Source organism: Dermochelys coriacea, chromosome 7, assembly GCF_009764565.3.
Source record: "Dermochelys coriacea isolate rDerCor1 chromosome 7, rDerCor1.pri.v4, whole genome shotgun sequence".
NCBI lineage: Eukaryota > Metazoa > Chordata > Testudines > Dermochelyidae > Dermochelys > Dermochelys coriacea.
The window spans coordinates 33,914,110-33,928,256 of NC_050074.1; positions in this window are offsets into that span (position 1 = coordinate 33,914,110).

The window sequence follows — 14,147 nt, forward strand, 5'->3', positions numbered from 1 at the left end:
ATTGAGCTGTAGGCTGTTCCATCTTGAGATTTTTTTTGGAAAGATAGTCACTGATTCTTTTCAAACTGGAGAGTTTAAAGTCCTGGACTCATCAAGCTAAAGATTCTCCAGTGCAGTATTCTTGTATTCTGAATTTGAAAAACAATCATATGTATTAAACCTACAAAACAAGCCCCATGGACTTACAATGAAACCCCCAAATATGGCTTTAATACAGTTAGCGACCATCCTTCCAAATTCTTTGAAAGTGGCCCCTGGAAATCTTTTCAAAATAAGCAGAGATTCAGGTCTTGTCCAGCAGGATTCAGAAGCCATTTGTACACTAAGAAATATGGCAAAAATCTGCTCAGTCCCAGGGTCATTGGCAACTGACTGCCACCTGAGGTTAGTTAGGTACTACTTGTTCAGATGATTAGCTTTGAGGGAGGGGTTACAAACTAAATAGTTCAATGCAGGGTCCCAAATTATAACCTGTAAGGTTTCTTGCATCCTCAGTTTGACTCCTTCTTTTCCCCTCTTCAGTCCTAGACTTATTGATATATTTGTAGAGGATGATGCTAGGTGCTGGAGCAGTGTGTTCCCTGACAGGAGATGAATTGTGTAGTAATAGACTTGTAAACAGTGATGAATGAGGACAAATACAGGGATGAGGTTTAAGTGGCACACCACAACTTTATTAAAATTAACACAGGGGAGGGGTCAGCCCCCCTTGTCATCCATACTCTCACCAATCAGGTAAATGGCTCCAGTGCAGGGGTTACAAGGTTTCTACCATATAACCCTTAATTTGGGGTAGCCTCTCCTTAGCCTACCACTAGGACTCAGCTCTCTTTTCTGAGTCCTACTAACCACCCTAACCCAGTGAGGGGGCAATGGATACTAAAAGTGGGGATGTTGGTCTGCAAAGGCTACAAGGTCATTCCCTGTCCCTTGGGCACAAGGTCCATCAGTAAAATCCCAGGAACTGTTCCTTTTAACTGCACTGGAAACCGTCTGTGAGTTCAAATGAATTAGCACTTTGTAAGAATGTTATCACTCATTATTAAAGCCTATTCCTGTTTAACTTAACTGTGCCTCCAGGATGCTCTGAGGGAGGAGAACTCCCTAGGCCTCTGCCAATTTGGAAATGGGAAGAAAAATTCCTTTCCAACCCCAAAACAAGTAATCAGGTAGACCTCCAGCAACTGCAAAGAACAGCTCTCAGGCTACCTCTACAGGGTAGGGAGGGTGGGGTTGTTGGAATGTACAGAGCAAAAAGCTACACATGGCGGTTGAGGGACCAATCAGCTCCCTTCCTCCCCAAGATAGCCAATTGGTGGCTAGAAACTTTGAAGAGGAGGGGCACCTTTGCATCCCCTCAGCGTGTGTTCTACACCATACTATGCCAACCTCACTTCTGTGCTGCTGCTGGTGACGGCGCTGCCTTCAGAGCTGGGCTCCTGGCCAGCAGCCATCGCTCTCCAGCTGCTCTCAAGGCAGCACCGCTACCAGCAACAGAGCAGAAGTAAGGGTAGCAGTACTACAACCTCTCCTGCAAAAACAACCCACAACTCCTTTTTGGGTCAGGAACCCTACAATTACAACACTGTGAAAAATCAGATTTAAATAGCTGAAATCATGAAAAGTACAATTTTTAAAATCCTATGACTATGAAATTGACCCAAATGGACAATGAATTTCATAGCATCTTATACATAACTATGGAAATATTTGTCCCATATATGTGCTGAAATGCCACTTCCAGGCAGTTTAGTATTATGTCAAAATTAGTACTGAAAAGCAAGTGAAGGTGCAGATGTCAGTCTAAATGGAAAGCATTAAGAAAGTGAAATAGCTTTAACAAATGTATTTGAAAATATTTAAAATATAATTTTAAGTAGAGCTCATTTCTTCCACAGAGAATTGGAGTGCAATGATTTCACTTACAAACACCAAACAGGTTGAAGTGAGCTGTAGCTCACGAAAGCTTATGCTCTAATAAATTTGTTAGTCTCTAAGGTGCCACAAGTATTGCTTTTCTTTTTGCAAACACCAAACAGTAGTCTTTTTGTTGGTAACATGGATTTTCTAGTCAGTAAAGTGTATTGTGTGTAAACCTACTAATATTCCTCTAGTCACACAAGAGACCTGCATCCCCCTCTTTTAAGTTGCCATGTATTCAGTCTGTAATATGGTTTCTGTGTGAGTCCTGCCACATTCTTTGTGAAAAAGACAAGTGAGAAGATATGTATTTTGATGATCGAGCTCTTAAACAGTGTTCAATATTTCATGCACCTCAACAGGAATGAGGTAGAGTTAAGCTATAAGTTCAGCCAACAGCAAAACAGCAGTTTTATAAAAGCCAATATATGATTAGACCCACACCACAGTTATCTTGCAGCCTGAATGCTCCCCAAAGTACCACAGGATGTGCATTGTTACTGAAGATACCTGCTCACAATTCATATGCAGCCTAGCTTAATGTCAGCATAGCTGCAACAGCTGCTCTGCAGTAAACAACTCAATATTAGTCAAAAGTAAAAAACATTCCATGCTATGAAGGAAATGCTGAAAAGCATAAGACAAAAGGAAGAGCATTAATGTAGGAAACAATAAATCAACTGCATGGTGAATGACTACTAAGCAAAATCCCCACTTCCACAGTACATTGGGCAATGGTCTTTGCCTCAGTTTACCCACCTGCAGATCTGACAGTCCTATGAACAAATTTCCTTTAGCACACCCCTTCCCTCCTTTTCCTCCTGCTGTCCTCCACTCATGGTTTGCAGTCAAAAGTTAGTACTGCTCCTCCAGGACAGCATCTCTCATACCCACTACTGTCTTCAGCCACAATATAAAGGTTGAGTTCTGAGGCTCTATTACATAACCCAGCTCTCAGTGATTCCAAGTACAGCTAATTTAGACTCCATGATTTTATATGTATCTGGGATTATGCTTTCCATTGCATTACTTTGCATTTATCAATATAGAATTTCATCTGCAATTTTGTTACCCAGTTTTGAGACATCCCTTTGTAACTCTTTGCAGTCTGCTTTGGACTTAACTATCTTGAGTAGTTTTGTATCATCTGCAAATTTTGCCACCTCATTGTTTATCCCTTTTTCCAAATCATTTATGAATATGTTGACCAATACTGGTCCCAGTACAGACCCCTGAGGGGGCACCACTATTTACCTCTCTTCATCCTGAAAACTGACCATTTCGTCCTACCCTTTGTTTCCTATCTTTTAACCAGTTACTGATCCATGAGAGGACCTTCCCTCTTATCCCATGACAGCTTACTTTGCTTCAGAGCCTTTGATGAGGGACCTTGTCAAAGGCTTTCTGAAAATCTAAATACACTATATCCACTGGATCACCCTCGTCCACATGCTTGTTGAGCCCCTCAAAGAATTCTTCTTCCTGAGGCGGGGGCTTTGGAGGAAGGGTCTGAGGCAGACAGCAGGGAGGGCAACACACAGCCATACTTCACCAACCCCCTGCTGCATGTGATTCTCCCCACTCCGACAGGCGGCCGCCTGGGTGAATTTCTTCTTCTGGTGTCTGCTGCTGGTCCTGTTGCTCGTGCAGCGCAGACGGGAGGCCCCGTTCCATCTCCTGCAGCGCAACGACCCCGAGTGGAGCTCCGAGACAGACGCCATCTTTGGTGCCCGGCCACAGAGGCCATGAGGAGACCGGGACGAACAAGCGGCCTCAGTTTGGGCAAGGGGGGAGAGTGTGTGTGTGCGTGTGAGAGAGAGAGAGAGAGAGAGAGAGAGAGAGCACATACGAGGAGGGAGAGAAGAGGGCTGGAAGCATTCTCCCCCCTCCCCCCAGTGCCTGTCCTCTGGCTTCAAGGGTGCTCTGCTTGTCGTCCTTTGGCCGTTCTGGTTCTTGATAGTGAAGGAAGCCAATGATCCTGGCTGTCTGGTGTGATCCCACTCACAGTCCCAACCTCCAGTACATGTCTGCTCCCACCTCCACCCCTACAGAGGGGGTGGGCCAGGGCTAGGGTTCACCTCGCACACAGGCACCCTACAGGGGGCGGGGGTTCTGGATATGAGAGGATCTCAGCACAGACATGAGCTGTGCAGCGCTCCTTGACATCCCCACCGGAACCCACTGTCGACACTGCAGGTTTTGTAAGCCTTGGATCTGGGGGACACCGGCAGCCACATCCAATCCCCCCTCCCCCGAAGCTCTCTGATGTCAGTGTGATGGGCTTTATGTAAGACCATGGCGTGCATCTGCCTTAGATACCAGAGACACTGGGAGTGCATGAGCCCATCCCAGCTGGGCATGTGTAATCACAGAACTAGCTCAGTGGAGGCAGAGCATTTCTTCTTGGGGAGTGGGAAAGGAGGGGTTGGAGCGGCCCCCTGCCTGGGTGGGAGAGACAATCCCCAGCAGCGCCACCGTGACACTAGTTACAGGATGTGGGGCCAGGGGAAGCCCTTGAAACCCAAGTGCCAACGGGGTGGTGTTTGATTGTCCAAAGCTGGTTGCCATACCCTCTCAGCAAGAGGGCACCTCATTTCAGGAGCCAAAGAGAGAATGCCAGCTGCCTAAGTGCAGCAATCCTGCTGGGCCAGCAAGTGCCTTCCACAGGGTGTATGAAGACCAGAGCAAGAGGGAAGGGCCAATTCATGCCTAAATGCCTCTGCAGACCCCCTCCTGCTCAGGGGTCGGGATCTCCTCGCACTAAACCTTGCACCGTTATTGTATGTGGAACTGGGCCCGTTTCTTGTGCTTTTTCATTTTGTACTAAACCTTGTTATTAAAAGGATGATTTTCACCAGATCAGCTTGTGCAGGGGCCATTTAGTCTTCCCGGAACACTCCCCCTCCCTCCCCACCCCTCCTGCCTCAGGGAATAGCAAGTGGGGGGCTAGACCCTCTCCCTCATTTTAAATACTAAGAAGCCCTTCCATTGCAGGCTCTGATTTCCTCAAGCTTCACCCCGAAAGTAGGGCTAAGCCAAGCCTCCATGTGGCTGGGAGATGCTGTGCTAGGACACATTGGAAAGGGTTCAGGAAAGAGCCACCAGAACCATGTGAGGTCTGGAAAACCTGCCATACAGTAAGAGACCAGAGAAGCTCAAGCCATGTAGCTTAATGAACAGAAGGTTAAGATGTGACTGTAAGTCACAGTCTATAAGTATCTACATGGCAAGAGGATTTCTGATGGGAGAGGGCTCTTTGCTCTCACAGACAAAGACAGAACGAGATCCAATGGTTGGAAGCTACAGCTGGAAAAATGCAGACTGGAAAAAGTGCAGATTTTTTAGGGGGTAATTAGCCGTCAGAACAACTGACCTAGGAATTTGATGGATCCACCATCGCTTGGAGTGTTTACATCACATCTGGGTGTCTCTCTCTACAATTCGTGCTCTAGCCCAGCCAGAAGTGATGGGCCAGATGTAAAAAACCACTGGTGAAATGCTCTGGCCCACGTTACGCAGGAGATCAGACTGGATGAGCAGCATGGTCAATTCTGGCCTTGGAATCTCTGAATTCATGTCAAATGTCCATACGGTGCACAAATCAGCCACAGATCTGCAGCTCCTGACAAGCTGTGGCTGGCTCTGGCTGAACTGTGGCTCTAAGTTAGAGGCATCCCAGTTACCAGCTCTTGGCTGAATTCAGATGACTGCAAGTGGAGGATGGGGAGGAATTCATAAAAGACTCTTTCTTGAAACCAACTGTCCCGTGGAGGAGTCAAGAATGGCAGGGACCAGAGAAAAGTCCCTTTGGCTGCTGGGACTGACAGCCGCCTCACCCACACATGCTGCCAACATGGAGGTGCAGAACCTGGGAGAGGACCTTTGTTCTTGTTGATTACAGGGATGTTCTGGCAGGTTATAAATTGGGTCTTTTCTCAGTAGACCTGAGTGGTGAGGAGAAACTTCCCTGTGAACAGCTTATTCCTCCATTGCCCATGCTGAGGCTTCTTGCACCTTCCTGTCAAACAGCTGGTACTGGCCACGGTTGGAGACAGGGAAAGTGGAATTCAGGGACTAATGGTCTGATGGCAGCACGAAACCTTTTTACCATTTTTGGGTAAAGTCAAAACAGCAGCATGGAGGACAGAGACTTGGGAGCCCCCTCTAGGAAACCTCTGTAAAGAAGCCAGAGGACGAACTGTTTTCATCTTCCACCTCACCTCTGTGGCACTCGAAAGCTTCTCTCTCTCTCACCAACAGAAGTTGGGCAAATAAAAGATGATATCTCATCCACCTTGCCTGTCTCATATCCTGGGACCAAGACAGCTACAACAAAACTGCAAACAACAATGGAGGATTTTATTTTATGTTGCCCTGCCTCTCCCACAAGAGAAAAAAGACACAGCTCTTTGGAGCATGGCCACCCTCTCAATGTGTATCTATGCTGTGGTTGGCACAATGGCTCTGTAACCTCAATGGGTGTCCCTGGTGTTACTGTGCTGTAAGTAATAGCCACACTCCAACCCCTAATGCTGCTCTTCTACCTCTTTCCTGCCCCAGGCTTGCATATCTGGAAGCCCTGGTGCTGCAGAGCTCCTTCCCCTCCTGCTGTGCTGCCTGCCCGCCCTGAGTCAGGCCATGTCTACGCTTACAAGCTTACAGCTCTACCGATACACCTGCACCGCCGTCCGAGTGCTCGTGTAGCCGCGTTCTGCCGATGGGAGAGAGCTCGCCCGTCGACTCAACGAGCAGCAGCAGCCATGTCGAGTGCGTCTCCCGCTGACAGCGCTGTGCACATGAGCACTTATGCCAGCAAAACATTTTTTTTTCACACCCTGAGCAACAAAAGTTTTACCAACATAAGGGCAAGTGGGGCCACAGGGTGCGATGGGGGTGTCCAGATGTAGAAATCTAAAATTAACATATATGCTTAGACCAACACTGGTCTTCGTCAGCCGCCACAAGTGTGAAAATACTTCCCTTCGAGCTAGTGGCCAGGAGCAGCTAACGGGAGTTTTGCGAGGGAGTTCTCCAGAGGACGCAGGAGTGACTACATGATCTTCGGGTAAGCATGTTGTCTTTAGTGTGTTTGTGGTGTGTTCCCTGCTTGACTGACATATATAGTGTGTTTATTGTTTGGGGCACCTGTGCGCTGACCTGAGTTTAGTGGCCTACTAGGCAAGGCTGAGAGCTTCTTAATGAGGCTTTGATCCCTAAGCCCTTTAGTACCTATCAACCCTTAACAAAGGGGTGGGGCTACGCAGGAAGAACAGGGTTTAAAAATACTCTCCTAACCAACCAAAGGAGCTAGTGGACAGGAGCAGTTAACAGGATTTTTATGAGGGAGTTCTCCAGGTGACAGAGGAGTGACTATGTGACCCTGGGGATGAGTTTGTAGTCTGTCATGTGTGTGTGGGGGGTGCTTACTGCTTGACTGACATACATAGTTGTGATGGGATCCCCGGGGTGCAACCCGGCGACTGTGGGAGCATTATGCCCCCTTTTCTAACTAGCCTGAGTTCTCTCTCACACTGCCTTACTGGTTGCAAGCAGCAAACCCCTCCAGGTGCTGTTACTACTCAGTACAACCGCATGTGGAGCCCCACTCCCAGCTATACTACATGAATGCTCCCAGAGCCACTAATTAATCACACAGAGAAAGGCACCAGCCAAATCCCCCCAGCTCCCAGCACTATATCTAAGGAATATACCGTCTTTCACTGCTCAAGGCCCTTTAGCCGATTGGGGCCCCATAAGAGAGATGGGGGCAGGTCTACTCAGGGAGAACAGGGCTTTAAAAAAACCTGTTCCTGAGCAACCAGAGGAGCTAGTGAACAGAAGCAGTAATAGGGGAGTTTTGTTGAGTCGCTAATAGGGGTTGAGGGAGGTCTGGGGGGGGGGGGTTAACTTAAGGCAATAAACAGCCCCGATAAAAACCACAATAAAGGAAACAGCTGCAGGATAAAAAGAGAATGCAGGCAGAAGCCCAGCCACAGAGTGGGGGCTGTCCAGTTTATTGCACTGAATGCAGCATGTATGATTATCTGCCCAATGGGTGGGTGGCGTATGTGTGCATTCAGTTGAAGGAGCTCCTGGCCCTCAAAAGAGACCGGGTATGGGCTTTGGAGGCCAGAGTGGCTGACCTGGAGGAGGTAAGGGAGACAGAGAGGTACATAGATGAGACATTCCGGGACACAGTAGAATGGTCCCACCCCCAGTCTGACAACCCCTGTGCTGTTGAGGAGGATGAAAGGCTCAGGGAAGAAGAACATCCAACTGGAGCAGAGGGAAATGATCCCATAGTTGGGACCCTCCCAGATGATGTCATGGTATCCTGTCATACTGAGGATATGATGTCATACGGAGGATTACCCCTGGGGGAGGGAACTCCAGTTATTAGGAAGAGACAGGTAATAGTAATGGGGGATTTGATCATTAGAAACATAGATAGCTGGGTTTGCGATGACCGGGAGAACTGCATGGTGACATGCATGTAGTGCTGGGGAGGAGCCGGTGGTTGTGGTACATGTAGGTCCCAATGACATAGGGAAGGATAGGAGAGAGGCCCTGGAGGCTAAATTTAGGCTGCCAGGTAAGAGATTGAAGTGCAGGACCTCCAAGGTAGCATTCTCTGAATGCTTCCAGTTCCACGCTCAGGGCCAGTTAGAGAGGCAGAACTGCAGGGTCTCAATGCATGGCTGAAACAATGGTGTAGGGAGGAGGGGTTTAGATTTATTAGGAACTGGAAAGCCTTTTGGGAAAGGGGGAGCCTATACAGGAAGGATGGGCTCCACTTAAACCAAAATGGAACAGGATGGCTGGCATGTCAAATTAAAAAAGTCATAGAGCAGTTTTTAATCTAAGGGCTAGGGGAAAGCGGACAGGTGCAGAGGAGCATGTGGTTCGGACAGAGACATCCCTTAGGGCAGTGTTTCTCAACCAGGGCTACGTGTACTCCTGGGGGTATGCCGAGGTCTTCCAGGGTTTACATCAACTCATCTAGATATTTGCCTAGTTTCACAGCAGGTTACATAAAAAGCACTAACAAAGTCAGTACAAACTAAAATTTCATACAATGACTTGTTTATACTCCTCTCTACATTATCCACCGAAATGTAAGCACAATATTTATATTCCAATTGATTGATTTTATATTTATATGGTAAAAATGCAAAAGTCAGCACTTTGTACTGGGATGCTTTTGTATTTTTATGTCTGATTTTGTAAGCAAGTACTTTTTACGTGAGGTGAAACTTGAGGGTACACAAGACAAATCAGACCCCTGGAAGGGGTCCAGTAGTCTGGAAAGGTTGAGAGCCAGTGCTTTAGGGGAGGATCTATTAATGGAAATACTCTATATCCAAGTAAGGAGGAGAGGATGGAATATGATAAAATACGGGTAGGAGCTGATGAGAAACGGTGAAATGAAAGAGTTCCATTCAATTACATCACATAATGGCAGACAGCCAAAAAGTGACAATTTTTTAAAGTGCTTATATACAAATGCTAGAAGTCTAAATACTAAGATGGGTGAACTAGGGTGCCTCCTATTAAATGAGGATATAGCTATAACAGGCATCACAGAAACATGGGGGAATGAGGATAACCAATGGGACACAGTTACCAGGGTAAAAAAATATTGGAAGGACAGAACTGGTCACGCTGGTGGGAGAGCGGCACTATATGTGAAAGAAAGCATGGAGTCAAATGACGTACAAATCTTAAATTAACCAAACTGTACCATAGAATCTCTACGGATAGTAATCCCATGCTTGGATAAAAAGAATGTAGCGGTAGAGATATCCTACGGATCACCTGACCAGGATGGTGATAGTGACTGTGAAATGCTCGGGGAGATTAAAGAGGCTATAAAAATAAAAACCTCAATAACAATGGGGGACTTCAACTATCCCCATATTGACTGGGTACATGTCATCTCAGGATGGGATGCAGAGAGAAAGTTTCTTAACACTGTAAATGACTGCTTCTTGGAGCAGCTAGCCCTGGAACCTGTAAGCCGCTGCCGACTTGTCCCACTGCTTCCCTGCAGAGGGAGGGTGGGGTCCTTAGTTTTTCCTAGTTAGAGGATCACCCTGCATAGAGCCACCTGGTGCCCACCAATATCCCCTGTGCAGCCCCCGAAACAGGGGTCTCTATAGTCCCTTTGCTGCCACCTGGCGGCCCCCTGGCGGGAGAAGCGCACGCGCAGTAGGTTCCTGGCGAAGTCCGGCGGCATCTCCTCCCCCTTGTGGAGCCAGGGACATGCTGAGCTCCTATTGGTCCGGGCGGCGGAGGGGCGGAGCATAACACACCAGTCCCGAGGCCGGCCGCGCATTTGGAAGCAGGGTGGGGCAGCTCCGCGGGGGGCCCCTGCTGGGGTTGCTCGCCCCGCCCGCAGCTAGGGGAGAGCGCGGGGGGGCGGGGCTCAGCCGCTCGGGGGAGCGGATCAATTGGCCTGACGCCTCCCAGCGCGCCTCTCCCCTAGCTGCGGGCGGGGCGAGCAACCCCAGCAGGGGCCCCCGCGGAGCTGCCCCACCCTGCTTCCAAATGCGCGGCCGGCCTCGGGACTGGTGTGTTATGCTCCGCCCCTCCGCCGCCCGGACCAATAGGAGCTCAGCATGTCCCTGGCTCCACAAGGGGGAGGAGATGCCGCCGGACTTCGCCAGGAACCTACTGCGCGTGCGCTTCTCCCGCCAGGGGGCCGCCAGGTGGCAGCAAAGGGACTATAGAGACCCCGTTTCGGGGGCTGCACAGGGGATATTGGTGGGCACCAGGTGGCTCTATGCAGGGTGATCCTCTAACTAGGAAAAACTAAGGACCCCACCCTCCCTCTGCAGGGAAGCAGTGGGACAAGTCGGCAGCGGCTTACAGGTTCCAGGGCTAGCTGCTCCAAGAAGCAGTCATTTACAGTGTTAAGAAACTTTCTCTCTGCATCCCATCCTGAGATGACATGTACCCAGTCAATATGGGGATAGTTGAAGTCCCCCATTGTTATTGAGGTTTTTATTTTATAGCCTCTTTAATCTCCCCGAGCATTTCACAGTCACTATCACCATCCTGGTCAGGTGATCCGTAGGATATCTCTACCGCTATATTCTTTTTATCCAAGCATGGGATTACTATCCGTAGAGATTCTATGGTACAGTTTGGTTAATTTAAGATTTGTACGTCATTTGACTCCATGCTTTCTTTCACATATAGTGCCGCTCTCCCACCAGCGTGACCAGTTCTGTCCTTCCAATATATTTTTTTACCCTGGTATACTGTGTCCCATTGGTTATCCTCATTCCCCCATGTTTCTGTGATCCTGTTATAGCTATATCCTCATTTAATAGGAGGCACCCTCGTTCACCCATCTTAGTATTTAGACTTCTAGCATTTGTATATAAGCACTTTAAAAAATTGTCACTTTTTGGCTGTCTGCCATTATGTGATGTAATTGAATGGAACTCTTTCATTTCACCGTTTCTCATCAGCTCCTACCCGTATTTTATCATATTCCATCCTCTCCTCCTTACTTGGATATAGAGTATTTCCATTAATAGATCCTCCCCTAAAGCACTGGCTCTCAACCTTTCCAGACTACTGGACCCCTTCCAGGGGTCTGATTTGTCTTGTGTACCCTCAAGTTTCACCTCACGTAAAAAGTACTTGCTTACAAAATCAGACATAAAAATACAAAAGCATCCCAGTACAAAGTGCTGACTTTTGCATTTTTACCATATAAATAAAAAATCAACAATGGAATATAAATATTGTGCTTACATTTCGGTGGATAATGTAGAGAGGAGTATAAACAAGTCATTGTATGAAATTTTAGTTTGTACTGACTTTGTTAGTGCTTTTTATGTAACCTGCTGTGAAACTAGGCAAATATCTAGATGAGTTGATGTAAACCCTGGAAGACCTCGGCATACCCCCAGGAGTACACGTAGCCCTGGTTGAGAAACACTGCCCTAAGGGATGTCTCTGTCCGAACCACATGCTCCTCTGCACCTGTCCGCTTTCCCCTAGCCCTTAGATTAAAACTGCTCTATGACTTTTTTAATTTGACATGCCAGCCATCCTGTTCCATTTTGGTTTAAGTGGAGCCCATCCTTCCTGTATAGGCTCCCCCTTTCCCAAAAGGCTTTCCAGTTCCTAATAAATCTAAACCCCTCCTCCCTACACCATTGTTTCAGCCATGCATTGAGACCCTGCAGTTCTGCCTCTCTAACTGGCCCTGAGCGTGGAACTGGAAGCATTCAGAGAATGCTACCTTGGAGGTCCTGCACTTCAATCTCTTACCTGGCAGCCTAAATTTAGCCTCCAGGGCCTCTCTCCTATCCTTCCCTATGTCATTGGGACCTACATGTACCACAACCACCGGCTCCTCCCCAGCACTACATGCATGTCACCATGCAGTTCTCCCGGTCATCGCAAACCCAGCTATCTATGTTTCTAATGATCAAATCCCCCATTACTATTACCTGTCTCTTCCTAATAACTGGAGTTCCCTCCCCCAGAGGGGTAATCCTCCGTATGACATCATATCCTCAGTATGACAGGATACCATGACATCATCTGGGAGGAGGGTCCCAACTATGGGATCATTTCCCTCTGCTCCAGTTGGATGTTCTTCTTCCCTGAGCCTTTCATCCTCCTCAACAGCACAGGGGTTGTCAGACTGGGGGTGGGACCATTCTACTGTGTCCCGGAATGTCTCATCTATGTACCTCTCTGTCTCCCTTACCTCCTCCAGGTCAGCCACTCTGGCCTCCAAAGCCCATACCCGGTCTCTTTTGAGGGCCAGGAGCTCCTTCAACTGAATGCACACATACGCCACCCACCCATTGGGCAGATAATCATACATGCTGCATTCAGTGCAATAAACTGGACAGCCCCCACTCTGTGGCTGGGCTTCTGCCTGCATTCTCTTTTTATCCTGCAGCTGTTTCCTTTATTGTGGTTTTTATCGGGGCTGTTTATTGCCTTAAGTTAATTCATTGTATCCTCCCCCCCCCCAGACTCCCTAACAAAACTCCCCTATTAGCTGCTTCTGTTCACTAGCTCCTCTGGTTGCTCAGGAACAGGTTTTTTTAAAGCCCTGTTCTCCCTGAGTAGACCTGCCCCCATCTCTCTTATGGGGCCCCAATCGGCTAAAGGGCCTTGAGCAGTGAAAGACGGTATATTCCTTAGATATAGTGCTGGGAGCTGGGGGGATTTGGCTGGTGCCTTTCTCTGTGTGATTCATGAGTGGCTCTGGGAGCATTCATGTAGTATAGCTGGGAGTGGGGCTCCACATGCGGTTGTACTGAGTAGTAACAGCACCTGGAGGGGTTTGCTGCTTGCAACCAGTAAGGCAGTGTGAGAGAGAACTCAGGCTAGTTAGAAAAGGGGGCATAATGCTCCCACAGTCCCAGGTTGCACCCCGGGGATCCCATCACAACTATGTATGTCAGTCAAGCAATAAGCACCCCACACACACACACGACAGACAACAAACTCATCCCAAGGGTCACATAGTCACTCCTCTGTCACCTGGAGAACCCCTCATAAAAATCCTGTTAACTGCTCCTGTCCACTAGCTCCTTTGGTTGGTTAGGAGAGTATTTTTAAACCCTGTTCTTCCTGCGTAGCCCCACCCCTTTGTTAAGGGTTGATAGGTACTAAAGGGCTTAGGGATCAAAGCCTCATTAAGAAGCTCTCAGCCTTGCCTAGTAGGCCACTAAACTCAGGTCAGCGCACAGGTGCCCCAAACAATAAACACACTATATATGTCAGTCAAGCAGGGAACACACCACAAACACACTAAAGACAACATGCTTACCCGAAGATCATGTAGTCGCTCCTGCGTCCTCTGGAGAACTCCCTCGCAAAACTCCCGTTAGCTGCTCCTGGCCACTAGCTCGAAGGGAAGTATTTTCACACTTGTGGCGGCTGACGAAGACCAGTGTTGGTCTAAGCATATATGTTAATTTTAGATTTCTACATCTGGACACCCCCATCGCACCCTGTGGCCCCACTTGCCCTTATGTTGGTAAAACTTTTGTTGCTCAGGGTGTGAAAAAAAAATGTTTTGCTGGCATAAGTGCTCATGTGCACAGCGCTGTCAGCGGGAGACGCACTCGACATGGCTGCTGCTGCTCGTTGAGTCGACGGGCGAGCTCTCTCCCATCGGCAGAACGCGGCTACACGAGCACTCGGACGGCGGTGCAGGTGTATCGGTAGAGCTGTAAGCTTGTAAG